The sequence below is a fragment of the Ambystoma mexicanum genome, chromosome 3p (genome assembly GCF_040938575.1).
Source record: "Ambystoma mexicanum isolate Mex_15411 chromosome 3p, UKY_AmexF1_1, whole genome shotgun sequence".
Lineage (NCBI taxonomy): Eukaryota > Metazoa > Chordata > Amphibia > Caudata > Ambystomatidae > Ambystoma > Ambystoma mexicanum.
In genome coordinates, this window is record NC_090925.1 from 659,688,561 (window position 1) to 659,715,373 (window position 26,813).

Sequence of the window (26,813 nt, forward strand, 5' to 3'; positions counted from 1 at the left end):
TACGCAGCATACACACGTCAATTACTGCAAGCAATAAAAGAAGCACAGAAGAGCAGAGCCCCAATAAAATGGACACATGACATGATGACCCAGTATTTTAAACTAAAAGACCTTATCTCAGATGCCCCAGTCCTCGCGAACCCAGATTATGAGAGGGAATTTTTCCTGTTCTCACACTGCAATGGAACACTGATGACAGCAGTCCTGATACAAAAAACATCATTAGGCCAAAAACCATTGGCCTATTACAGTGGAACATTAGACGCGGTGATGCAAGGTCACTTCGCGTGCAAACAGTCCCTCGCTGCGTCAGCCTTCGCCATTGAAAAAAGTTCCACGATCGTGATGGGCTGTTCAGTAACATTATATGCAGAACACTCCCTATTTGCGATTCTTGAGTGATCAAAATCAACATTAACAACAAAGAGAGCAACAGCGTACGAGATGATCATTTCAAGCCCCAATGTACACGTTGTCAGGTGCAAAACAGTAAACCCAGTAACATTTATTACAGAACCATGCACCACAGAGGACATGCAAGAACACGACTGTGCCACCTATGAGGGGGAGGGTGATGACATTCCTAAAGCAAGCGAAAACGCCCTTAAGGAAGATGAAAGGGTCGGCATTGATTAAACCCTCAAACAGGTGAAAAGCATGTAGGGATGGCCATAGTACGCATGGAGGAAGATGACTATGAGACAATTGTACAGAAGCGCCTCCCGTCCCATTACTCCGCACAAGCAGCAGAGCTAACTGCATTGATTGAGGCACTACATACCCCCAAAGGATGCACAGTAACAATATATTCAGACTCAGCGTATGCAACAACCACAGTTCATTCAGGACTCTCCCTCTGGCGTAGGAGGGGGTTCAGAAGAGTGGATGGGTCACCAGTACAGCACGCCGCACTATTGACTAAACTGATAGATGCACTAGCAGAACCATCGGTGGTGGCCGTGGTGAAATGCCAAGCCCATACCAATAACACAGATGCAGTCTCATTGGGAAACGCGGCAGCCGACGTGGCAGCGAAGGAGGCTTCGTATTTTCATACACCACCAGCAGTCGAATGCATTGTAAAACCAGCCATTGCAGGGCCATTGGAAGAAGCGTACAGTAACACACCAATAGCGCAGATAATAGAATTACAGAGGAGAGCACCACAGGAGGAGCAAGAGTTATGGAGTAAAAGGGGGTGCAAACAATCAGCCACAGTCTTAATTTGGAGACAGGAAATGACAGGAAAAGTAGTGATGCCAGTAGAATTGCTAGAAGTAGCATTCCAACAGCTGCACTTCCCAGCCCAAGTAGCCAAACAACATATTGCCGCAGACATCCAGGAACATTGGTTTGTCCCCAATTTACAGGAATATTTGTCAAAATTTGTAGTAAAATGCACAACATGCCAAACGTACAATTCAGGAATGACACTGTGAACACTTTGTGGCACGCTGCCACGAGCAGTAGGGCCATTCAGAGAACTACACATAGATTACAAAGACATGGGAGAATGATGTAACGGGGCAAGGTATTTAATTGTGGTAGTATGCCCCTTTTACAGGTGGGTGGAGGCGGGTCCATGTCCCCACCCAGATGCGAAGTGTGCAGCGAAGTTCCTAGTGTGAAAGGTCTTCTCTCGTTGGGGAATATGTGTTGTGATAAGATCAGACAACGGCACACACTTTGTGAATGACCTCTTCAAGGAAGTGAGGTCACTCTTGGGGGGTGAAGCACAAACCGTGCTCCATTTATCATCCGATGGCGAATGGGGTGGTGGAAAAGATCAACGGATTGCTAAAGAGTAAACTATCAAAATTGTGTAACACACTGAAAAAAATTGGGTGGATTGCTTACCCCTAGCACTGTTTCAACTCAGAACACAACCATGTAAGGACCACCATCTTTGCCCCCACGAGATCGTGACTGGGAGGTAAATACACACACCGCTCTCCCCGTTTAGGAGAGCGTCAGACGCACACAGAGCTGCCACAGTGCTAAGGGAGGAATTTAAGGAATACCTGACCCAGCTGACGCGCGTAGTACGCAACATAGCGCGACAGATAGCATCACCTTTTACTGAGAATCTGGCAACTGATACTACCATACCAGCCACAGACAGCCCAAGTGGGCTGCTAATGCCAGGAGCACAAGTGTATGTCCGCAGTTTTGTGAGGAGATGGAATTCACCCAGGTTTCACGGCCCTTACAAAGTTATATATAGTACACCCACTGCAGTGAAAGTAAAGGGATTGAAGTATTGGGTGCACTTATCAGATGTGAGAAGGGCACGCGATAGTACAATCCCCCAGGACGAACAGGAATGTGCTGTTAGCACTACAAATGAAATTGAGAAGTAATGACAACTTGTTCTGAAAAAAAAAAGAAACGAAAAGTTATTATGCACTCCTTGTTTTCGCACGATCTCTAGCCTTATTCCTTCCTTCCTTTCTTTCTCTCTTTCATATCTTCTTCTCGTGTCAACGAAGGACTTAGTGAAAATAGATGTGTAATAAAAAGCAAACAAAAGCAAATGTTGATCAAGTAAGCACCTGAAATGTAAATATTGTGATGATTTAACAAATTTGTATCGCCCCTCCAGGTGACAAATGAACCAACACAACACAATCAACGAAAACACCATTATGTTAGATAGCGATAGGGACGCCATTAGGGCCAATAGATTCAGCAATATTGAATGTGTTTTAAAATGTGCGGCAGTTCTGTTTTCAGTAATGTTGTTTTTCATGGCCTAGTATTATACCCTCTTATCTTTGGTTAATGACATGCAAAAGGGGGGCAACGGGGCTGACATGATACGAGAAGGTTCGCACTTGATATGGACTGAGGTCAGAACCATGTGGAAAGAAACGTATGACATTAATGTTAATGATACAAATGCAACGCAACCTTCAGAACACTCTACCACCGACCAAACAAGTGTGTCCATGTAACATCCGAGTATAAATATAAGTAATGATTATGAATCGAATATATATGATGGTGACTATTATTGGCCAAGCGATGTAGTAACCACAAGCTCGCATTCACAAATAACAGTAGAGCCTAGTTTATATCACGCTGCTGCCACTGATGAATACACACACGATAACATATTTAATGATAATGACACAGCTTGGGCAGGCATGTTCCCAATACACTACCAAAGAGTGAAGGGCCACAAGGAGGGAGGGGGGAAGGAGAAGGAAGAGGGGGATAGAGAGGAAAAGATATGACATTTATCATGACCTGGGGTTAGATGAGATAGAAGACCCCCGCCACCCAGATCAGTCAAACAAGTGGTATTCCGACATGAGTGCCACGGCAAAGCAAGCGACAAATGAGAGCTGTTTCGTTTGTTTGCTCATTCCACATGCATCAGGGATACCAAAAATGTTAGTGCCACAGGAAGTGCCCTTGTCGGAGGCCCAGTTTTTGATTCATTTGGTTTTGTGCAGGATAAAAATCACCTTCCAAGCGCACACCGTCACACTGGAAAGACTGGAAAATGAGAGAACATGCACAAACAGACGCCAAGGAGTAATATGCCTCAAGGAGCCATTTTTATCATCAAAGGGACGAGGTATGCAGAAAATGAATGTCCCGAAGAAAGTATTGAATGCAAGGCAGAAGCACTCCGAGGGCTACCAAACGACACCTTCCAATGGGTAAAGGAAGTATGTGCCCCCATCTGGTCACAACATGTCACGAAGCTAACATGGGTCACAGCATTGGAAAAACCTATCAAAATACAGAAAGAAGTACCGCATGAACTGTGCTTCCACGGGGAAGGGAAAGTGAACATGGGGGTGACACAGAGATGCAATAAGACAAGAATGATACCTGAAATGAAGAAAGGTACCGCAGCACTTATGGACATGTATTGGATTTGCGGTAAACAAGCGTACCTGCATCTACCTGCATCCTGGAAGGGGGCTCGTGCCTTAGCCACCCTCCATACAGCCCTGATGGTAATCCCAGAAAGTGATGTCCAAAGAGCAGCAGGAGAATCGGCTGGCAAATCGGCAGCAGGGCAATCGGATGAGCCATCGACAGTGCCCCAACTAACAATAACAGACCCCCAGCTTACGAACTGTTGTCAGAACACGAATTGAAAACAAAGCTATCATGAAGTAAAAGATCATCCAACTATGTCTCATCCGAATCGGCAAAACTCCTTGCTGAGATCCCGCAAAAGTACAAGCTTTTCTCATCTGCAGAGACATTATTCGCATCACTCCTTGTTCCGGGGCTCCAAGCACGAACAAACACCAAATGGTTGCAGATAGTGTGCTGGGAGCTAATCCAACTGGCCAACGACATTGAAGAAGGGTTCAACATTATAAAAATAGAGCTTCGTGCCTTGCGCCTAATGACAATGCAAAACAGATATATATATATATTTTTAATTATTGAATATAGTTGAATTTACATCAACTTTTTCAATTTTTACATAGAAAAATTCATAAACATGAACAATAAAAGGTAATTCAAATTCACAATAGAAAAAGCATCATTCAGTTAAATTCATGAATTGACAAAATTGACAAAATATTTTCATGATGTAATAAAATATCTACAGACAAATTCATCAGTATAAAGATAGACAGTGTAGCACCAATTTCATTCCATATTCAAAGCCTTTAAAAAATTAATAGTGGCAATTCTTATGCTCATACATTCAGTTGCTGCCAAGGCGGCCCATCTATTTCTCGGGTCAATTTGTGCAAAATACGCAAAATGATTCACAAAATGAGCACTTCTCAAGCTCGTGATATGTTCTAGAGCGCCTCACGGCGATGGACGGTGGTGTTTGCCGAAAGATTGGGGGGGCCTGTTGCACATTTGTGCCATCTGAAGATGCAGATAACGGGACACTTTCACATGTGATAGCAGCAGTCCACAACCTAGGAGAAAGGATGAGAACAGAAGGAGGAGTAGAAAAAAGCACATGGTTTGACAACATGTTCAACTGGATACCATCATGGGTAAACGTTGCAATGAAAATACTCATCCCCATCATCGTCTTTGAGCTCCAATTGTTCTGTGTGTGCCAAATGGGACTTTGGTGCTGTGAAAAGAGCATGCCTACCTCAGCTATGATGATGGTAACAATGGGCCGACCGACAACGGTAGCTACTATGATAGACGCACAAATACAAACAGGGGAATACAACACACCACAATACTGGATGACAGCCATTTACAGGCAATACGGGGACAGGGTTGATAATTTAAACCACACAACAATAAAAGAACCAACAGAGCTACAATGGTACAGAGAGGTATGGGTAGACTTGGATGGAGATGGTGGGATCTATTTGACGGTGACACCAGATGAATATGCCAGAAGAGGGAATAGCCTAAGAAGTGTATGCAGGGCATGGATGCCAATAAAAGGCAACCCCGCATGGGACGAAGCTGTCGCGGAGGCTGAGTACTACCGAAGGGAGAATGAAAAGAATAAAAAATAAATATTTGTTACTTTAGATGTAACGAGAGGGGGGAATGTGTGGGACTGAGGGGCCAGCAGGCCCCTCGCGGCCTCACTTCTCAGCACAAGGCTTGGACCAAGTGCCTACAGTCGTGGGTTCACCCCTTGCCCTTATGCGAAACAAACTGTGGTCAACTTTCGTGTAGATGGGACCACTGAGCAGGACACAAGGCATCCATCTTTTGTGCCCCCTTTCGACTTCATCTTGGTGACCAGGCCTCACTGCGATAGTACAAAACGCTTCTCCTCACTGCGATCAGGCACACAGAGCACATGGCCCCCACCTTTTTTCCACTCTGACTGGAAAACGCTGCGGCTCCATTCTCACGCTGAAGCCGGAGGTATCTGTAACAACCAATAAATGTATCACATCAGTCTTCCTCTGAGATCACTGTCCTGCATGTGAACCGACATGAGCCAAGCCCATAGCTCGTTCATCTCCACAAATGTGTCCTTGCCCCCACACCTTCGCCAGTGGAAACTTATTACCATTCTGACCCTGTGTCCCTGTAAGATATTCCTTTCATATGCCAGACCGTTGCCCGCACCGTGATCCCCACCCAGCAGATCCCCAACTAACACTAGACCCCTACCACAGTATATTGTAGCCTACCACTAACAAACGTCACATATCTCAGATTCTTGTGAACATAGACCTAAAACTTCAATCAGCGTGTCATAGTGATCAAGACACCTAACCTGAGCCATGAATGACCCAAGTGTTATTGATATGTATAGATATATGTGTGTTACTCCCATAAAGCCATGATAAACTGTCTCTTTGAAACCCTTGTATAAAATTGTTATTTAGTGCATGTAATGTATTATGTTAGCTTAGATAAGTGGTCACCCAGCCTCACAGCAACCTGACCTTCACCCAGTCGAAGCCTAGATGTCTGACGTCCATCCTCCTGCCAATCGAGCAACCAACCAAGAGGACGAGATGATGCCCACTCCTAAGACACCACCATGGCTGACCAATCCGGGTCCAACGTAGTATCATATGCTAGATGTTTCCTTAAACCTATAAAAAGTGCTGTAACATTCATTTTGCCAGAGATCTAGATACACTTTTTTTTTAACTCTCGCAGCCTGCTCTCTTTTGCCTTATTCCCTGTCTGGGGAGTGTCTGTTTTATTTTCTTGCACGTGTAAGACGGGGAGGGCACAAACAACAGTGATATTAATGGTAGACACTACACTTCTCTATATAAGCCAATTAATAACCATTACTTTATGTGTACTTAAAAATATATATATATATATTTTTTTAGCAGACCAATAATATACCAAGAGAGACGTTAGAATATCCTCTGCAGCGAATGGACCTAAAAATGGAACTGTTAATGAAAAATGTCATTCTTATAAAAAACTTTGTGGAGGACCATATAAAAGACTAAATTAAATATCACTGTCCCACATGTACCTGTTTTCCCTCTCCATGTCCCACCTAACTATCCCCAAAACCTCCTGAGCAAAAAAAATGTTACAATGAGACTTCACTCCCTTCCTCCCCTACCATCCATCATGCCCAAACCCCTAATTCCCCTATTTTTGTATCTGTTTCTGCTTGCCGCTCTCTTACATATTTTTTTTTACTTTAATACAATATTAAAATAGTAAGTGTTTTCTTAGTATATTCCTCTGTGTCTTATTTTTTTTTAAAAGGAAGTTAGGGTGTCCGCTGACAGCGTGACTGTCCGGGATGTCCTCAATTAACCAAAATGGGGGTTTCCTAAGGACACTATACCTGTTTGCACTGTCCTTAAACATGATGGAAGTGTCCTTAGGACACACAAGATGTCTGCCTGTCCATAATTTACCAAAATGGGAGTGTCCTAAGGACACTATACCTGTTAGTATTGTTGGCAATGAAAATGGAGGTGTCCTTAGGACACACAAGATGTCTGCCTGTCCGCAACTAACCAAAATGGGGGTGTCCTAAGGACACTATACCTGTTTGCACTGTCCTTAAACATGATGGAAGTGTCCTTAGGACACACAAGATGTCTGCCTGTCCATAATTTACCAAAATGGGAGTGTCCTAAGGACACTATACCTGTTTGACTTGGCCATAGTCAAAATGGAGGTGTCCGCAGAACACTAAAGGCGTCCGCCTGTTCGTAGCTATGCAAAATAAACTGTCCTAAGAACATTCCCCATGTTCGCATTGTCCGTAACCAGAACGAATATGTCTGTAGAACACATAGCCCGTCCGCCTGTCCGCAAAGTTGTGATGCACATTTGTTTTCTTTATTGGACCTGAACACTGTCCGTTGAACAACCGCGCGCATGCATAGCACACCCTTGCCCCTACGAACATCGTGCCTGTCTGCAACTGTCCGCCTCCCGTGTGTCGCATTTTTTATTAGTTCGGGGACTGGAACACTTTTCGTAGAACACTCGCACGCATGTGTAGAGCCGACCCCGTGCGTTTAGTGTCCTACCGAGAGCCGTCCCATTCGCCAATGTGTCCTCGACGTCATCATGTGACCGCACTCGCACTAAGCGTAACGAACACTGTCCGGGCCGCCGGACACCTAAAAGTGTTTTTCAGCAATCCAAGGTATTTTCGTGGGAAAGTTCACCGTTACACATTTCCCACACTATGTCCCTGGCGATCTGAATACTTTATGGAATTTCTTTTTGCTCTTTCTTGGTGTTCAAAGTGTCCTGGGACAGCGCGGGTGTCCGCAGACACATCGTAAAATCGGAGCGCAGGGAATTAAAATTTAAATAGTGTGCCACATTTACCCTTTGAAATTGGCTCTGAAAAGGAGCCTTTTTTGGGGGTTTTTTTGCAGATGCTTCAGAAACACCTTTTATTTTGTATTTTTTGGGGGGGGTTGTTCTTATTTTCCTCTAAATATCTTCACATTTGCTTCTCCAAAGCAACCCTTAGGTTCCAAAACAGCATGGCATTTCCCAAAAAAGATAACGACATGCCATCTTCCTGAAAGTAATCAACATTACCTGAGTCAATGTTTTCATTGTTGCAAAAGAACATGCCAGCTCTGGTCATAAAAGCAAACATGCCTCGGTTGATTAAGCACCTACCAACATTTTGCGAAAGGACAAAAAACAGAACTATTGTCCCATATTCGCCTAGGTATCAAACCAGAAACAATAATTTGGAAGTAGTTTCATTACTGCCTGAACCAAGCTTCGCAGATCTTGCAACAAAGTAGGGGCACTGACATAGCCCAAATGCAAAGCACCACAGTGCAGAACAACCATGTAGAGTATTATACCTAGCCGTATCCTGACAAACTTCTAGCATTGCCTGCAAATTAAAACCAGGCAAAGTGCACCACACCATCTCCACTCCTTTTGTGTCAAAATGGTTAGCCACATTCCTAGATTTAGCATACTGCTCCAAACCATTCACAAACATATTTCCAAGCACCACCACCCTGACTTTCTCCACCTCCGCCATCTTCACTACACACAGCCGCTCTCAATATGAAGCAGAACCTCAGCACCTGATTGGCTAAGCCTCAAAATACACTCCCATTTCATACTCCATATAAGCCCGAATGTGGCATGTCCTGTCTGCGAACAGCCGGGCTGTCTGTGGAGCGCGTCAGTAATACTGGGGCAGCCCTTCTACCCTTTCCACTTCACTCTCTGCACCATTCCCTCATCGGATACTGTTAAGCAGTCACACAACCATCCACCAATCACATGCAAGACTGCTACATCTAACTCCATCATCACAATTCAGCACTTTAGCTGTACTGTTGATCACTCAGAGTACAATTGCGCTGTGACTGCAAAGCACCTACAGCACCTACTAGTCAACATTTCTACTTGCAGATTCATGCACATCCACATGCATGAACACACACTACAGGTATGAATATTGTTTGCACAGTACATCATACATGCCAACATTCTGACCCACCTGGAAGGGACACTTCCTCTGAAAAATCGGGAGACGACATTTGTTTCATAAGAATGCATTGGGCAAAGGTGTATTTTCGGCAGGAGAACGTGAAAAATAACAATATTTTTTACTGAAAAATCAGGAGTCTCCCGCCGAAATCATGAGGATTGGCATGTATGGTACAGGTACATCTCTTGTATAAATGCATATAAACAGAGTAACTCCCACTTACCCTGTGTAACCTGGAAAACAAGCTTGCTGTCATTTCTCCCATCTGCTATGATCAAGTGTCACTTACAAAGTTGTCTGCTCTCCACATTTTTATTTACCCATGTTATTAACTGCAATGTGCAAACTGTTATTTTCTTCATTCATTCTATCATTTCTATAACCACTGCCACATATTTAACCACATTTCAACCATGATAGCATTTAATGCATTATAGTGCATAAGATGTACACACTATTTCCTTTCTATACATTCTGCACATTTCACAAACATTCTATGCACAGTTATCAGAAAGCACTACTAGTGCAAAAATAAAGAATCTATGTCTACATTAACAACAGTGCTATTAACACACATATTTACTAACTTCTTTCTTTCACAATTGCAGTGAAGACCACTCTTCTGAACAGCAGCAGCATTTGAAGTGTGAATGAGAACTCAGAAGAAACATACTCTTTCCATCCAAAAAAGTAAGTGCAATACTGCCATAATGTCTAACTGTCACTCAAACACTGTAGAATTCTAGTATTCTAGAATAATCCTGCAACATTAGATTAAGTATTAGTGCTTCCCCTCACGAGCGCCATACTTTCTATTGCAATCTGAACACCAGTATAGTAACACACAAATACAAGAATAGCCTTCCCAACCTGATGTGGCAGCCCATTGCACAATCACACACCTCTACATACATCCTTGCCATCATACTCAGACACTCATGCACAAAGCACACATACTCTGCACAGGATCCCAACCCACACTTTCTTTTTTTCTCCAACAGACCCCAAAGAATGCCTACCAAAAAGCAACTCTGTAGAAAGCAAAGCAAAGGTAAACAAAATCAAACTAAAACTCTCCAAAATAAGCATCCACCTCTAGCAGAATTTGTAAAAAAAAGTTCAAACAAAACAGCGAATACAATCATTAAGCGAAACAAAACAAGCTCCCAGTATAGATACGTTGCCTCCTCTTTCAAAATGTAAAACAAAACAGAAAGTGATTAACAAGACTGGAGCTACCACTAGTGCTAACACTGCACCTATACATTTTGATCTACCTGCAAGTAAGCATACCAAAATAATTCTTTTACAAAATAATTTCCGCCAGAGAGTCCTTCAGAACCTTATAAAAACAGGAGGGAAATCACGCACAACCCTTAAAACCTACCGTAGAAAATTAATCCTCGGAGCTCTCATAGTCAGTGCAATCTTTCTCAAAAGGAAATTATTTATTTTAGTTTTAAACAGAATAAAACCACTAACAAAACTAAGTACTAAACTACAAAAAAAGACTTCTCAATAAACAGAATATCAACAAAGATAACTTCACAAACATCTGTGGAGGTGAATGGAGTCACACCATGAGCACAGAACCATATTTCAATGAAGAAGCATACAAACAAAAGCAAATAAACCCAATTGCCGAACATAGCAGTGGACGAGGGTATGAAAAATGCAATAGTATCATTATGGAACAAGAAACGCTGCTCACACAGATATCCCCAGAAAACTCAGTATCACCTGTCCATTCCACTGAACCAATACGTCCAGTCTACAATGGCCATGCACATCAACGTGTAACATTGCCAAAAACTCTTTCAAATCTTTACGCCAGTTCCTCAATCAGTATGTGAAAGGCAAAGACAAATTCAAAATTAAACTACTACAAAATATGGACCCCTGTCCGGTGTGCAAATACACAGGACTACAAGGACATTCATTATCCTGCATTTCTGGACCTATTTGCAAAAGCACCTTCCACCATATCAAAATTATATCAACACACCATACAACTATAGGAAATCTGGTCCATAAACAGTACTATGTCAAAAGTCCTGCTTTAGCGCTAGCCAACTTAAATAACAATCTTCTACATGGTACAGCCAAACAACTACTTGAAGAAATAGAGCATATCCAGAGAAAATATTTTGGAATTGAAAGCCACTTACAAAATGCAATAGATTTACAACAGACTACCAGCAACTGTACAGATGGCAACCTTCTACTACACACATACAAAAAAGAAATACTAAAGTTTAAAACTCCATCTGCTGAAGTACCCAACCATTTGTGTGTATGTTGCCGCAGGACTTTTTATAAAAATAGCACAAAAACTGTAGACATAACGTACAAAATAGAAGACAATAAATATTCCAAATGGTTCCAATTAGCTCTCTTTCTTATAGCAGAAAACAAATACAAAATTACTGACCCCTTAATACTTTACAGTTACTGCACTGCAAACCTTGGCAACAACCAAACACCTTCATGTGCTAGCACAAATAACTTTGAATTATTCCCATTACCAAAACCCTGAAACAACTCATCTTATATGAGACCATCATAATTCAAACAGTGCACCCATTTCAAGCAATAATACACCTTCAACCAAAAACAGCAAAATTACCTCCCTCTGAATTAGTGAAAGGCATTTGTGGCAAAGTAGTTTATTTGCCATTTGATCTCAAAGAAAATGTAAACACTCTGGGAGTGCAACGTCCAATAGATCAATCTTTAATTATCTTAGTAAATGGCGTACCTACAAAAGACAAAAAAATATGGCAACAACTCACGGATTTACATAACGTTAGACACGCCCTGCAATATCTAAAAGACAACAATGAATACTACAGAGAAATTATCATTGAAGAAAACCTGAGGGAAACCACTGAAATAATTCAAGAGTCATCAGAAACTGGTCAATTTGAACTTCTAGATCCTGCTACAGAATCCAATATTTTAGACCATTATACAATTCACCCATTACACTCTATAGACGCCATAGATGATGCACTGTAAACCTACCAAATGCGACAAGCCAAAGGATCTACAATCAGCATATGGGAAAAAAGTATAGAAGCACGTGCCTTTCCTTTACTCTTTCCTACTGGCAAAGGAGGAAGGTACAATGATAGACCCACACAAATAACAGCATCAGAATACCGCTCTTTACAAATGTATTCTGAAGACCCCAGATTACGACAAAATGTGGACCTGTGGCAGTTGCCTGCACTGCAGGTTGCTATTTACGGGTGGTCCGCGATGCCTGTATTGCCAGCGTCGTGCAGGCCCTAATTACCACCTTCGGGATGCCAGTAAGTGCATGCCCGTGTAACTTGTGATCTCCTCCTGTTAGCGGCATCCCGGTATTGGCGCCGCAAAGGGGCGCGTGTACGCATGCATGCCGGTAAGAAGGGGCACGGTATGGGCGGTGGCGGTATTGGTGGGTTGTCGGATCGTAATGGCCCGGACCGTTTAACGATGCCAGTATTGCCATTCCGCCTTCCTTTTTTCATTACCTCCATACTCGTAATGAGGCCCCATGTGTCTCTAGCACGTAGCCCAAAACTTCACATACAAAAATAATATTAAACCAGATGAAAAGAAAGGTAGATACAGAGTATCAAATTGTGAAGGCAGCTTAGTGAAACTTACCAAACACAGCTTAATTAATCATATCAAATTGTCATTAAAAACTACTCAACATAAAGAACTGTATTACATGTCCCTGCTACAACTTTTTAAACCATGGAGAAAAGAAGAAGAGTTACTGGATACGTATGACTCCTATGAAGACGCTTTCAAAGCAAATGAAAGCACTTTAACAGACGTAACTTTACACAGTACCAAACAATGTTGCACAATGAAAAGCAACACGAAGAAGAACTCCAGGCCCAACTAGATGTGGATACTCCTGACAGTAGTCAAACTTCTGTAACACGCAGCCAAGAACCACTTGGACAGCCACTAATAGCAAATGAAGCAGAATTAGCCATGACAGAAATAGAAAACACCATGGGCCTCATTACGAGGTTGGAGGAAGCCATGGAGCTATTACCTCCATGGCTGCCTCCAAAACCCTACTGACTTTGCCCTGGTGAATGGAGCAATTACCGGTCCATTCCAGGGTTGGCGGGACCGGTAATTCCCCATTCACCAGGGCCCTTCCCCATTCCCATAGGTCTCAATGGTAATGGGGAAGGCGCTAATAACGGTACCGCAAATTGCGGTACCGTTATTAGCTCTAAAGTCCCTTTGCGGGTCCCGTCCTTAACGGCTGGTAAAACCAGGCGTTAAGGGAGGACCCGCAAAGGGAACTTGTAGTAGTGAGGTAAGGGATTACCGGCACCGGTGCCCTTACCGGTGCCGGTAATCCCTTAGCGCCCACCTCGTAATGAGGCCCACGTGTCAGTACGAGCAGTCTACAGAAGACTTTGCTGTACTGAAATCACAACTAAACAATAAGAATCGTAGCATTTGCCAAGAAGTAACAAAACAAATTGAACATGGTGTGCAACATGAAAATAAAAACTGTACCTGCCAAGATTACAAACCTATACTGCAATACGTGAGTGGTCAAGCTGGTTCAGGCAAAACATTCTTAATCAAAATCATCAGCAAGTTCCTCCAACAATTGACAAACAACAAACTGTCAGCTGTTGTAAATGCCCCCAGAGGTTTAGCTGCCTACAAAATTAACGGTGTCACTTTACACTGATTACTACTCCTTCCAGTAGAACACCAAAACAAATTAGACTATTACAAACTTTCTACAGAAGCTGCAACGGAACTACGCAGAGTTTTTAAACAAATGAAAATGCTACTAATAGATGAGGTGAGCATGGTCTCCAACCTAATGTTGGCTTTAATTCACCTCAGACTACAGGAGTAGCTCAAAACAGACTATGAAGAGCTCTTTGGAGGAAAACACATTATTGTTTTCGGAGATCTTCTTCAATTAACACCAGTGAAAGCTGAACCTATTTTTAAAACCTTAGGGCACAAACTGTGCCGTAAAACTATTTGCAGCATAGGAAATGTCAACCTTTGGCAACATTTCCAATACAGAGAATTAACTGAAAATATACGACAGCCTGCAGACCTGACATATGCCAACTTTTTTAAAAGTATTAGAGTTGGTGTACTATCTCAAGAAGCACAAACTATACAAAAAAACAGGCACATCCATGCACTCTATGGCCATAACTCATGTGCTACTGATGTCATGGAACAATTAGCATACAAAAATGTCAATTGTATGTCCTTGATGCCAACTCTTGCAAGCTGTTCAAAATTTAATGAAACCATGTTAGAAAAAAAATGCAAACAATAGTTCAAATTGCCTCCACAGACAAGCTCAACGTACCTGGTATGACACTACCCATGTGTCAACAAGCCACAACAAGGCTAAACACCTTGGAAAACTATGGGGGTCATTCCGAGTTGGGCAGTAGGGGTTTAACGGCACCGGTAAGGATGCCGGTGCCATTAAACCCCTACTGCTGCATTCCGAGGTCCCTTAGCGGGTCCCACAAAGAACGTCTGGTCAGACCAGACGTCCTTAGCGGGTCCCGCTAGGGGGCCAGGGCGCTAATAACGGGCCCGTAATTAGCGCCTTCCCCATTCCCATTGAGCCCTATGCGGGCTCAAATGGGAATGGGGAATGGTTTTCGGAATGGGGACTTATCGGGTCCTCCAAGGTTGGAATGACCCAGAAAGTCCCCATTCCGCCTACCCGGACCCGGGTTTGAAGGCAGCCATGGTGCTAATAGCACCATGGCTGCCTCCAATAGCACCATGGCTGCCTCCAAATTCGGAATTATCCCCTATATCTCTAACACAGCTGGTTTGGAGAAAATATTAAAATTATCTTTAAACTGTAGAGTAATTCTCAAACGTAACCTTGACATGGAACAAGGACTAGTTAATGGAGCACTTGGTACAGTTGTTGGCTTTCAAACATACCTACGTGACAGCAATATTCAGTTATTCAATATTCTCTTTGACAAACTATCCGAAGTTAAAAGGATAGGACGCTCAACAGCCCACTTCCTTCTTTTCAGAGACAATTTTCTCTAACTCTAGCATACGCAGTCACCATTCACAAATCACAAGGTCTTGGATAAAGCATTGATAGATATTGGTAGCACAGTCTTTAAAGAAGGCATGAGCTATGTAGCACTATCACGCTAACATACACTTGGCAGACTATTTCTAATCATCTTTGATGCAAGTAAAGTAAATGCTGATATTTCTTGCATTCTAGAATACAAAAGGCTGGGTTCACTCTACACCCCCATCTAAAAACCAAAATGTTGTAAAAGAAAACTACTTCAGACTCAATCTGTGCAGGATCTCACAGCAATTCCTCCAAATAAAGTAAAAGAAGCTAATATTTCATCAAGGACCACAACCAAAGAAGAATATACTGCTCAAAGTAACCCAACTACCTCAACTACCTCTTCAAAGAAGCAACACACACTCCCAACAAATGACATGGACACAGAACTGTCAGGTCCATTCACATTTTTAAATACAACTGGTGTAAATTGCTACGCAAATGTAGCAATAAATATTCTATTCCAATTGCCACCAATTATTGACAACATGTACTTAAACGGTACAGACCAATTGCGTTTGCAAATGTTAGTCCTTCATAGAAATGCAACCAACAATCCTGACAACAGTATCAGTGTTTCTGGAATAAGGCAGGAATAGGACTACTTTGGTGGAATGGTCAAATTCACTATAAACTCACAAGAAGATTGACAAGAATTTCTTATGTACTTGCTACAAGTACTAGCAACAAAAACATACATACAAACTTCCAGATTTCATACATGTGGAAACATACATGCACTCTTTGCAGATATTTAGTACAAGAAGAAGATCCTAATGAACGTTTTGTGTATGTATCCATAGCATAACTGTGAATCCATTCCATTTCAGCAACTTGTACAAAATGCAAACCATGGCAGATTATGTACTACCTGCAATTCCAATAATCATTCCACCTTACAAATACAGACACATAGTATATACGTAATAGTAATGCTTTTACGTTATAATGCAGATGGAACCAAAAACAACTGCAAGCTGACTGGATACACACATGGGCAAGTATCACTTGGTAAGAAAACCTTCACAAAAATAGGTATAATCTACCACGCAGGAGCCACAACCAATGCAGGTCACTACACTGCATATATAAAATCTGCAACATGCCAACAGATAGATGAACACCACTAAAATGGAAAAATAAATAAACAAATAGACTACACCAACTGATATCTAATTGCAACAGTACCACCACCGCTTCCAAATCAAAAACCATACACATATACAATTCCTTCTACTGAACTCAATGAAAGAAATATATTGTACCACAACGTAGAAAGTTTTTTTTGTAATCCAGCATGGATTTGTTTTTTCCCACAGACACAATGATTTAATCAACAAACACAGGAACTGAGCAAATTGCACAATACACTGGTTTGAACTATAGTACTTCTAAAGTACTAACTATGAGGGTCGACAAAAAACAGAAATGTCTACATTGCAATGCAATACTCATTATAAACTACCTACACGAACATGTGATTTTTTCTTTTATCACAGTGATTGAAAAAAAAATGTGTGCTCCAACTACCCATGTCATGAAAAATCTGCATTCAACCACAAAAAGTCAAACAGTAAGTATATAATGATTGGACTCACAAACGCCACAGCATAACACACCCATTCAAGCAAACACCTGACCATAAACGACTATGCAAAATGTTTGCTTCCATGGGTATCTTATGCTGCAGCTCTTGTTGCCAAACACTACAATCTTGATGGCATGGCCTGGCCAAAACTCTTCATACAGCCTCAACAAAGTAAACAGTAAGTATATAATAATTAAACTCACAAACACTGCAACATAACACAGCCATGCAAATGAACACCTCACCAATAAATACAACCCAAAATGCCTAGAGTCTTCAATACCAAAAATCTGAACACAATCCAACCAACAAACAAACACACATCATCTCACTATCATATAAACACTATTACACTACTACCAATCAGTACTCACATTTTTGAAAACATATCCCCTAAGCAGCCCACATACCACAATCAAAATGTTTGGTAGCATTGTAGAGTTATGCTGCAGTGGTTGTGGCCAGGGCCTAGAGTCTTGGGTGCATGGCCTATGGCCTACGGCCTTCGGCCATGCACCCAAGACTCTAGGCCCTGGCCACAACCACCGCAGCATGACACACAAATTGAAACGAACACCTACCAAATGACCACAACCGAAAAACATAATACAATCACCTCAAAACTATGCACTTCATTAACATACTAAAAAATAATTACAACCAACGTACACACTCTTCAAAACATGCCCTTCTAACGACCCAAGACCAACATCATATTAAACTAAAATAGCCAGTTGTGCGCACACTGTTTAGTATGTCCGCGGACAACCGTGGTGACCGCAAACACTGCGAGCACATTGCGGCCTTCTCCCACCTAAACAAATACTGCATCTGACCCATCTCTTACTCCCCCAACCTCTCCAAGCACTCGTACACACCAACACACTCCCCAAAATTGGATTTCTGCTCACTTCCAGCGCATGTCTGCCCATCCAATATGGCGGGCGCTTCAAAACAATTTGACGCACCTCACGCCACATCCCAGCCAATCAGAGAACACTTTGCATGTCCGCGGACACGACTTAAGCCGATGATCCATCAGTGTCCTGTCCGCGGAGCGAACAGGGAAGTGTGTCCGCGGAGCGGACATAGATATCACTAATTTTTTTACCCTACGTTTTGGTTGTTTAAATAAAAACTACTGGATGGATTTTCACCAAATTAACAAAAGCACGCTTTTGGGTGCAAGCTGCCGCTCCTGCCACAAATTTGGTGAAAATCCATCCAGCGGTTTGGGCTGTAGGCAGGACAGAAATTTTTTCCCATTATGTCTATGGGAAAAAAATAAATTTTGGGATCCCCCATATAACTTTGCGCCCCCCTTGACCAAACCTCACCAAACTTTGCGATTCAGAGTGGGCCATATACTTTTTTTTGCAAAATTTGGTGAGGATTTGTCCAGTGGAAGTGAAGTTATAAGCCACCCAAAAAGTGTTCTTCCTATGGGTTTAGCAACTTAACCATAACTACAAAGCCGCTACCGCGGGCTGTGTAATATGTGTAATATCTGTATATATATATATATATATATATATATATATATACATATTCACTGAACAACTTTGTTAAAGGGCCATTATGGTTAAGTTGCACTAATAGAAACCTACGAAATTCACTGAAAAAAACATTGTTAAAGGGACGTTATGGTTGTTATATTTTTTTTACTCTGTTTATTTATTTGTAGTGGAAAAGATACAAATCGAACAAACCCCCTTTCGATTCTACACAACATTACCAATGCCCCCTCTGCTCCTTATCTGTCCCTCCCCCGCTTCCTCCCTCCCCTACAGACAGGTGCTCACATGCAGCCTTGAAGAAAAGTAGGAGAGTTCCATCCCTACACTTACAAGTCTAACAATTTCAGGCGCTAGGGAACCATTGGTTTCTAAAGTCTTCCTTGAGGAAGGCAAGGATGTGTCCCCAGTCTGAAGCGAAGCATGCCAAGTTATTGTTCATTGCACACGTTGCCACTCAAGTGCCACAAACTCCCATATGTTATATTTGATAGGGAAGTTCTTCCGCACCTCCACGCTGCAAACGCTGTATCCTATTGAAACAATTCCAGGATTTGGTAAGAAATATTTCAGCCTTATTGATTATTATTGTTTAAAATATAAGTCGAATATTTCTATAATATAAGCACCAGCAAGACAGAGGAGGCCACTTTCCCTTTTTTCATATCCAAGGCAAACCTCGTTTAAGCCATTATGCTTTTCACAACATAACATGCTGAATCATGTTTTTCTTTATTTTTTTTTTATTTTTTTTGCATTTGTCAAGCGCACTTGCAGCCCATAAGGCATTGAGGCGCTTTTACAGAAGATAAAACGGACTTAAGATTACAGGCAGGTGTCCAGTGGACTCATGGTTACACAGTAACAAGCACACATGCAAGAAATGGCTGATACAGATTCATGTTTCACATTCAGTTTAGACAAAGAGTCTAGTTTTGATAGCCTTGCGAAAAGCTAGGTGTGATTCAATCAGTCTTAAGGGAGGTGGCAGTGCATTCCAGTGCGTGGTTGCTTGGGTGGGGAAGCTAGAGCCACCAGCACGCACCTTTCGTGTAGTAGGCGTGACAATCGTGTTGGCATAGCATGATCTTAAGGGTCTAGTGGCAGTGTGCCTGGTAAATCTTATGAAGATTTGGGATGCAAACTTCAGTATAAGTAAAATCACATAGTCTCACCCACTGCCTTGTGGCAATATACTGTTTTTAATGTGATGTCTTTGTTTCCCATAATTCACCATCAGCCATATTCAACATTGGCTACCCCATTCTTTTGAGACGCTGGCAGCTGCACACCAATTATTTGTGAATACAATCTTTGGTCTGAGCACCGTCATCAACTCTAAAGTAGCCTCATGAATCGACCACGATTTTGCCTATAGCAATTTTGAATTAATTAATGCTGCATTTTTTGTTTTATGGGTGGTTCCAGACCCTACGACTCCCATAGATTGTTACCTCCAACATGTTCTACTCTTTATACAACATGAACTTCAAATATCTCACCTTTTTTCCCTTTCTCCTTGCACTTTTGGATACCATTATACCTGGAGAAAGTGTTAAGGAGCCCTGACTTGTAGTTATTTCGATATTTGTTATAACTCTTAATTCATCTTTCAAACAGGTTTGTCGAAATCAGATCACATCTTAACTTTTTTTAAGCATAGTTTGGGAATTACATGATACATGATTGCCAATCAAGTTTCCATCTCAGTCGTCCAGTGAAGCAATATGTATTTAGTCTACATTATTTTGCTGAAAGTTATTTGCCCATTTGATACTCATCCTCAATTTTTAAAACCTATTTAGTGGTTTTAGTTGCTCTATTTGCCCTCTAAAATAGAACTCTGAACTGGTAAACACATATACCAGTTCTCATAGACCTCCTTGTCAAAATCTGCTAACAGACACTTGCCAAAACCCCAATATATATATCTGTTGTACATGATGCCTTCCCCTGTACCAATCCCCTTCCCTCATAGCCTGCTCTGCTAAGTGCTTTCACACTCCAAAATATCACTCATAATTTGTCTCAAACCCCTTTTTTCATTATTATTATTAGGGTTTCCTTGAGCCCTAGATTCAATGGAGCAATGGAGTACCTTACAATCATAAGGGGAAGAACACAATGAGTAAAATAGAGAAAAAGAGAGTGGGTAGTTAACAGGGAAGGGTGCGGGCGGGCAATTGGCAACAAGGGATCAACAAGCAAGCAGGGGCAGGGAGACAGTGGCAAGCATATCACAGAGTCCCAGGTGAGGTGGGCAGTGGAGGGTTTGTGGATCTTGGAAGGAAGGTCTTGAGCTCTTTCCTGAACTGTAGAAGCAATGGGACAAGTCTGCTGTTGAAGGGGTGGAGGTTCCAGAGTCTTGGAGCATAGACAGAGAAAGCCTGTCTTCTGGCTCTTTCCTTCCTGCACCCTTGGAGTTCAAGTCTGCACTTTTCCTTACTTCTGGTGGATTACAGGCCTCCAGAGCTGCCGAGATTCTCAGTGAGGTAGCTAGAGGAACTCATGGTGATAGCCTTGTAAATGAGTATTTGAAGATGATATGGGCTTGAAGTGGGAGCCAGTGCATTTCAATGAGAGTCGGGTGATGTGGTCAGGTTTGCGGAGAGCTTTAGTGAGTTGTGCAGCAGCATGTAAGACACATCTAAGTGGTGCCATTGTAGTCACCAGAATGCCTTCCAAAGGTTCATTTTCACCATTCAGGTGGGAATGGACCAACTCTTAGACAGTGGATCTGAAGTTGCTGGGCTGAAGGGCTTGATTTTCTGTAGGACATAAAGTTGTTGCCAAGCCATTTGTTTCTTCCTTGCTATGCACTCTTTGAATGTGAGGTGTCTCTTAATATCAAACCCAAGGGACTTAGGACAGGTGGCTAGCTGGTGTGTGAAGACCTCAGGATTCATAGTAAAGAGCAAGGTCTGGATGTCAGGGAGTTCAGTGTTCCTGGTCAGCTGTATGAATTCAGTTTAGGAGGGATTGAGTTTTAGGTAAGCACTGGACATCCACGACTGGGTCAGGCCTTGAGCATGTGGATGTCTTCGATGGAGGATTTATTGATGTAGATCTGCATATTGAAGGATGAGGATGTTGTGTGGAACAAGGAGGGTTCTTAGTGATTCCATGTAAAGATTAAAGTTCCCGGATGACAGGGTGGATCCTTGTGGAGCTCCCATGTGTTAGGCAAAGTCTGCATGCAGTAACCTCTGGGGCCACTAAACACAACTATGACTACCGGTGTAAGCAAAACCAACCTTTGGTATAAGTCTGTACTACACCATTTTTGGTAGCGAGCTGAGCAGCCAGGCATATCTCAAGAGGGAATGTGAGCTGTAAGGGTGTTACACAGAGGTCTACAATCACAAGTATTCAGACACTTATGCTCAAGGTTTCTTGGTAAAGCACTTCTTAATTTATTACACAGTCAGTTAGAAAACATTCACTAAAAGGAGGCCATTAATATCACACAAAAATATACCACAGTACTTCACACCATCAGGTTCTGAGGCATTTAAACTACTTTGAAGGAGGAGCAAAATGGCATTCAAAGCATTTGAAGTAGGAGCAAAAAGGCATAAGGTAATAAAACAAATATTACCGTTACTCTTAAACAGTGAAAATAGTTTGAGTTCACCAGAGGAGTTGATTCAATGCAATAGGTAGCCCAAAGTCAATGGACTTGAGTCTTGTATAGGTAAAAACGGTTCTTGTAGTCAAATGGAAACGTCTTTGCCACGGTTCTCAGAAGTAGTTCATAGAAGAAATATTCATATGTCGGGTCACAAGCTGACTAGGCCTGCAAGTTGCCAAAGTTTCACGCACTTTCGCAGTGAGAGGTAAATTCTCTTGGTCAGGTTTTCCCAGTACCTTATATTGAAGAAAAAGATGCAGCTGAAGACTTCTGTTCCTGGCAGTTCCTGCAGATCTCGCTGTTCCTGAACATCAGTTGTGGGGACATGAGGGAGGATGTCGGGGGACTCCTGCACTGCACGGGGACTGGCCACAAAGCTGGCAAACTGGTAAATCTTTGATTCCGGTAGCTGTTGTCAAGCACACAAACTGGTGTCCTTCTCCCTGCCTATTCGGTTTCCTGCAGCACTCTGAGGAAAATACAACCAGCTCTGAGAATGGTGTCCAGGTGGCTTACGAGTTGATTGGTCCCACCAACTCAAAGGGAGAAGTCGTCCTTGAAGGTCTTCTCTGTCGCTCTGTCGTGATGAACCTGGCGATTCGGACCTGCAGCATGGCTTCACCGGGCAAACCAACGGTCCAGGAGTTGCAGCCCCCCTTCTTCTAGCTTGTCTTTGGTTCTTTTGTTCCAGTGGTCGACTCTGCCTTCCAAGCCAAGAGACTCGCATTTTAAACAGTTTTCTCCCATTCATTACAACCTAGCTGCCACTCACCCAGCAGGGTGGCAGTCCTTGCCGGACAGTCAGCCTACCAATCACACCAGAGTGCATTTGGGTCTCCTAGGAGACTAAGCACAGGGAGTTCTGGGCACCTCCCTCACTTCCTGCCCACCCCAGGCACTCGGGTGCCAGTCCTGAAGCCTGCCAAAGGTGTAGGAACAAAGGGACCAAACCTGGTTTGGCACGCAGAGACAATCTCTAGAAGGACCTTTCCAAAAAGAAATGGGGAAAAAAGAAGACTGGTACCTGTTTAAACAAAGGGGGCTCAGACGACATCTTGAAAAATATGGGTCCCACGATTTTTAGCTAGCGGTGTTCGCGGTCAGGAAAAATCATGGTAGTTTGTTGTAAAACCACTGCTACCAGCCATTTCGATAGTAAAGGGTAGCATTTGACTGCTACATGAGTTTCTATACATAGGGGATACTAGGTAACCCCTCCAGCACTCTATTCGAAGATAGCGTGTGCTGGGACTAGGAATTTAAAAAGACTAGTAAAGTCAATTTAACTTTACTTTCTCTGGGAAACAGTAGTTTATCCCAGAGGAGGTTTTTAAACCTTGGGAGAGCCTAAAAGGCTTCCCTGTGTCACTGCACTGAGGGTGCTGTGTGACACACATGAAAAGATGATGCCTATGAAGTTGTCTAAAACTCTGTAATCAAAGAACACAAATGTAAAACACACATCAAAATATATGAGAGAGTGGGAAAAAAGGCTCACACTCTCTCCAGGTAAAAAAATCAAGTCCTCAAAATCCAGCAAAGTTGCTGGGGGTCTCTAAGGTGAAGGGAATTAGCACATTTATGAGAATTCTCCCTAACACCATGCGATGGGTACAGTTAGTGATGAGGAGGAATCCATTTGAATGAAATGTTGGTGATTAGCAAGGTAAGATTTGAACTAGCTAAGGACAATCTTGCTGGTCCCCATGTCTTGATGTGTCAAATTCTGATGGGAGGTCAATGAGAACTAGAAGACAAGGGATGGCCATTATCGAGGATTTTAAGGGCATCATCAATCACCTTGATTGTAGCTGTTCCTGTGCTTTATCTGGGTCTGACGTCAGATTGATAGGACTGAAGAAGGGTGGCTGCAATGTTGTGGAGGAGTTATGTTGCTACTAGTTTCTCAAAGATCCTAATTAGAAAGGGAAGATGGATGATGGGGCTGTAGTTACTGAAGTCGTCAGGGTCCAGTGTTAGTTTCTTAAGAAGTGTGAGCATTTTTCTGGTCTCAAGGGTCGAGGGGAAGGTGCATTGAGTGAGGGAGTTGTGGATGATTGTCAGGTAAGGGAGAAGTGCTGCAGCATGTTTTGGTAGTATTTGGCCTTGATAGAGTTGATCAATCATCTGCATGCAACACCAAGTGTCTTTGAGCAGAGCGAGGTCGGATGGGCTACCTGATTTTTGCCACTTCCTTACTTGTTTTCTGATGGTTCATTTGCTGAAGTTGAGTTCTTGAGTGTAGCAGGATGAGGAAGGTTTAAGCTTGAGGGTGTACTGTTTTCGGGATCACTGGGGCACCTCTCTCACTCCAGCATGCCCTGTGATTTTTCACTGATGCCTCTGTGCTCCATATGTATGCTTGATGCGTCTTGCCTCTATTTGTGCCTTGTGTTCCATGACAGATTTATTTCTAAAATGCATGGTGAGATACAAGCAATACTGTGCAGGAGAGACACAAACACTATGCTTACTTATTTTATTTCTCTTTGTATGCTTACTTTCATTCTACCAAGCATTTAGGTTTCTTGTATGATGTATGATGTTTGAATTTGTCAGTGTTCTTATATGTGACACTGCCACTTCTTATGTGTGACAACTTGAGAGATATTTTTTTACTTCAACACAATAAATATATTTGGTCTGACATCTGTTTTTTCAAGGCAAGTATGATAAAAATAACTACTGCTCTGCAGGATTACAGAGATGAGTAGTGGTTGCTAAACTCTCTCTAAACCCTTCACAACTGCTAACCACAAGTCCTCCCGATCACAACGGCGATAAAAATGCACAAGCTGACATAAATACGTCTTCTACATCTTTTGGTAACGTGGGCCAAGGGCAGGCTATACTTTTCAGGAGGGAAACAAGCTAGAAAGAAGCATCCAAACAACAATAGGTCTTTGATACCACAATAAAGGGAACAACCATGCAAGGGTCTGTAGAAATTAGGAGGCTTTAATTAAAGCAAAGGGGTATACTTGGTCAAATTAAAACTGCGTATGTTAAATGAGCTTTTGGATTTCCTCAAGACTCAGAACACAATATACACCAACGGTTTAAAGGTTAGCTAAAGAAGAAGATGGCTATAGCTGGTCAAGAATGCTGTGTGACAGAATTAGCAACAAAAGCACCCAGTGGCCCCTATTGCCAATATAGGCTTGAACGTGAATCAAAACCGAAATATATTATGATGTTTCCTAGCCCTAAGACATTTCGTTTTTATTTACTGCTGAAATTTAACAACAGTGAGGCTCTAGAAACAAAAGGTGGGCAATTAGGTTTACCGAGACCCATGCGAATGTGCCGATTATGTGGCGATGAGGTAATTGAATCAATGGAACACCTGATGCTATACTGTGATAGTTTGTTGGAACTGCAATTTAAATATTTAAGTCGTATGATAATACCATGGATATTAATAATATTTCCAACATATGGCAATATTTTATGAATGGAGATGATTGTAATCTCATATATTATATGGCTTTATTTTATTTAAAAATTGTGGATATTTTTAAGTATTTTAAAATTTTGTAACACTGAATTTATATATGCCAATCACAGAGCACATTATAATGCATTTACAGCGGTCTTCATAAGACAATATAGGAACATTCGAATCATTTTATCATGCTATTATGTACTTGTTTGAAGGGTATGCAATAGGTGATGTATTAAATATGAGATGCCATCTTTATTAATAATGTAGAGTTTGTAATAGTAGACTATGTATTTGAAACAATTTTAGATGTGTGTTGTCATTGTTTTGTAATAATTGTTGTATATACACAGCTATTCGGCTACAAGAATATTAATAAAATCAAATCAAATTAAAGCAAAAATACAAACACAGGAATCAAAACACTAAAAGGCCATCCCTGTAAAGGAAGACATGGAATATGCAGACATTTGAATAAAAAGGGCGTTCCGTGCAAGAGTGTTCATATTTAAAGTACATTTATTTTCAAAAGGTAAAGAGTGGGTTCTTAAATTTCACTGGTCCCTTACAACCAGGCCAGAGGGACAGAACACATTTAGGTACCTGTCAATATTGTTCTTTGGGCTCAAAAAGCATTAGCCCTGGAGTCTGGGAACTCTCTGAGATGGCTGATTAGCATAAGGTAGGTGAGTGGTGTACTGGGTACCACATGCATTGGCAATTGACATGAAGAAGATATTTGAGTTGACATAGATCACAAGCCGCCTGAGGCGAACACCAAAGCCCAAAGCAGTTTCTTTGTCCTTGAATTGCCAACCAGCAATTCCTCCCAAATGGTCCTCGGGGATGGGTAGGGAGAAGGTCTTGCTCTCTCAATAAAGTCTTAGTCTTCACCTCTATCATGGAGGACTGTGCGCAGACTGTAACCCAACTTGGTTCCAGGTGAAAACTTCTTCTCCTGATGCCAAATGTTGATTCAATTAAAAGCGGCATCTCGTCAGTTATATAACCAATCTGTCACATCAGTTGTGTACATTCAAAGCCTTCTGTAATAGCCAAATCATGACTGCTGTTATCAGTGTCTTTGCCTGGTGATGTCTGCCCCAGATTGCTATGTATGTGAGACGTAGGG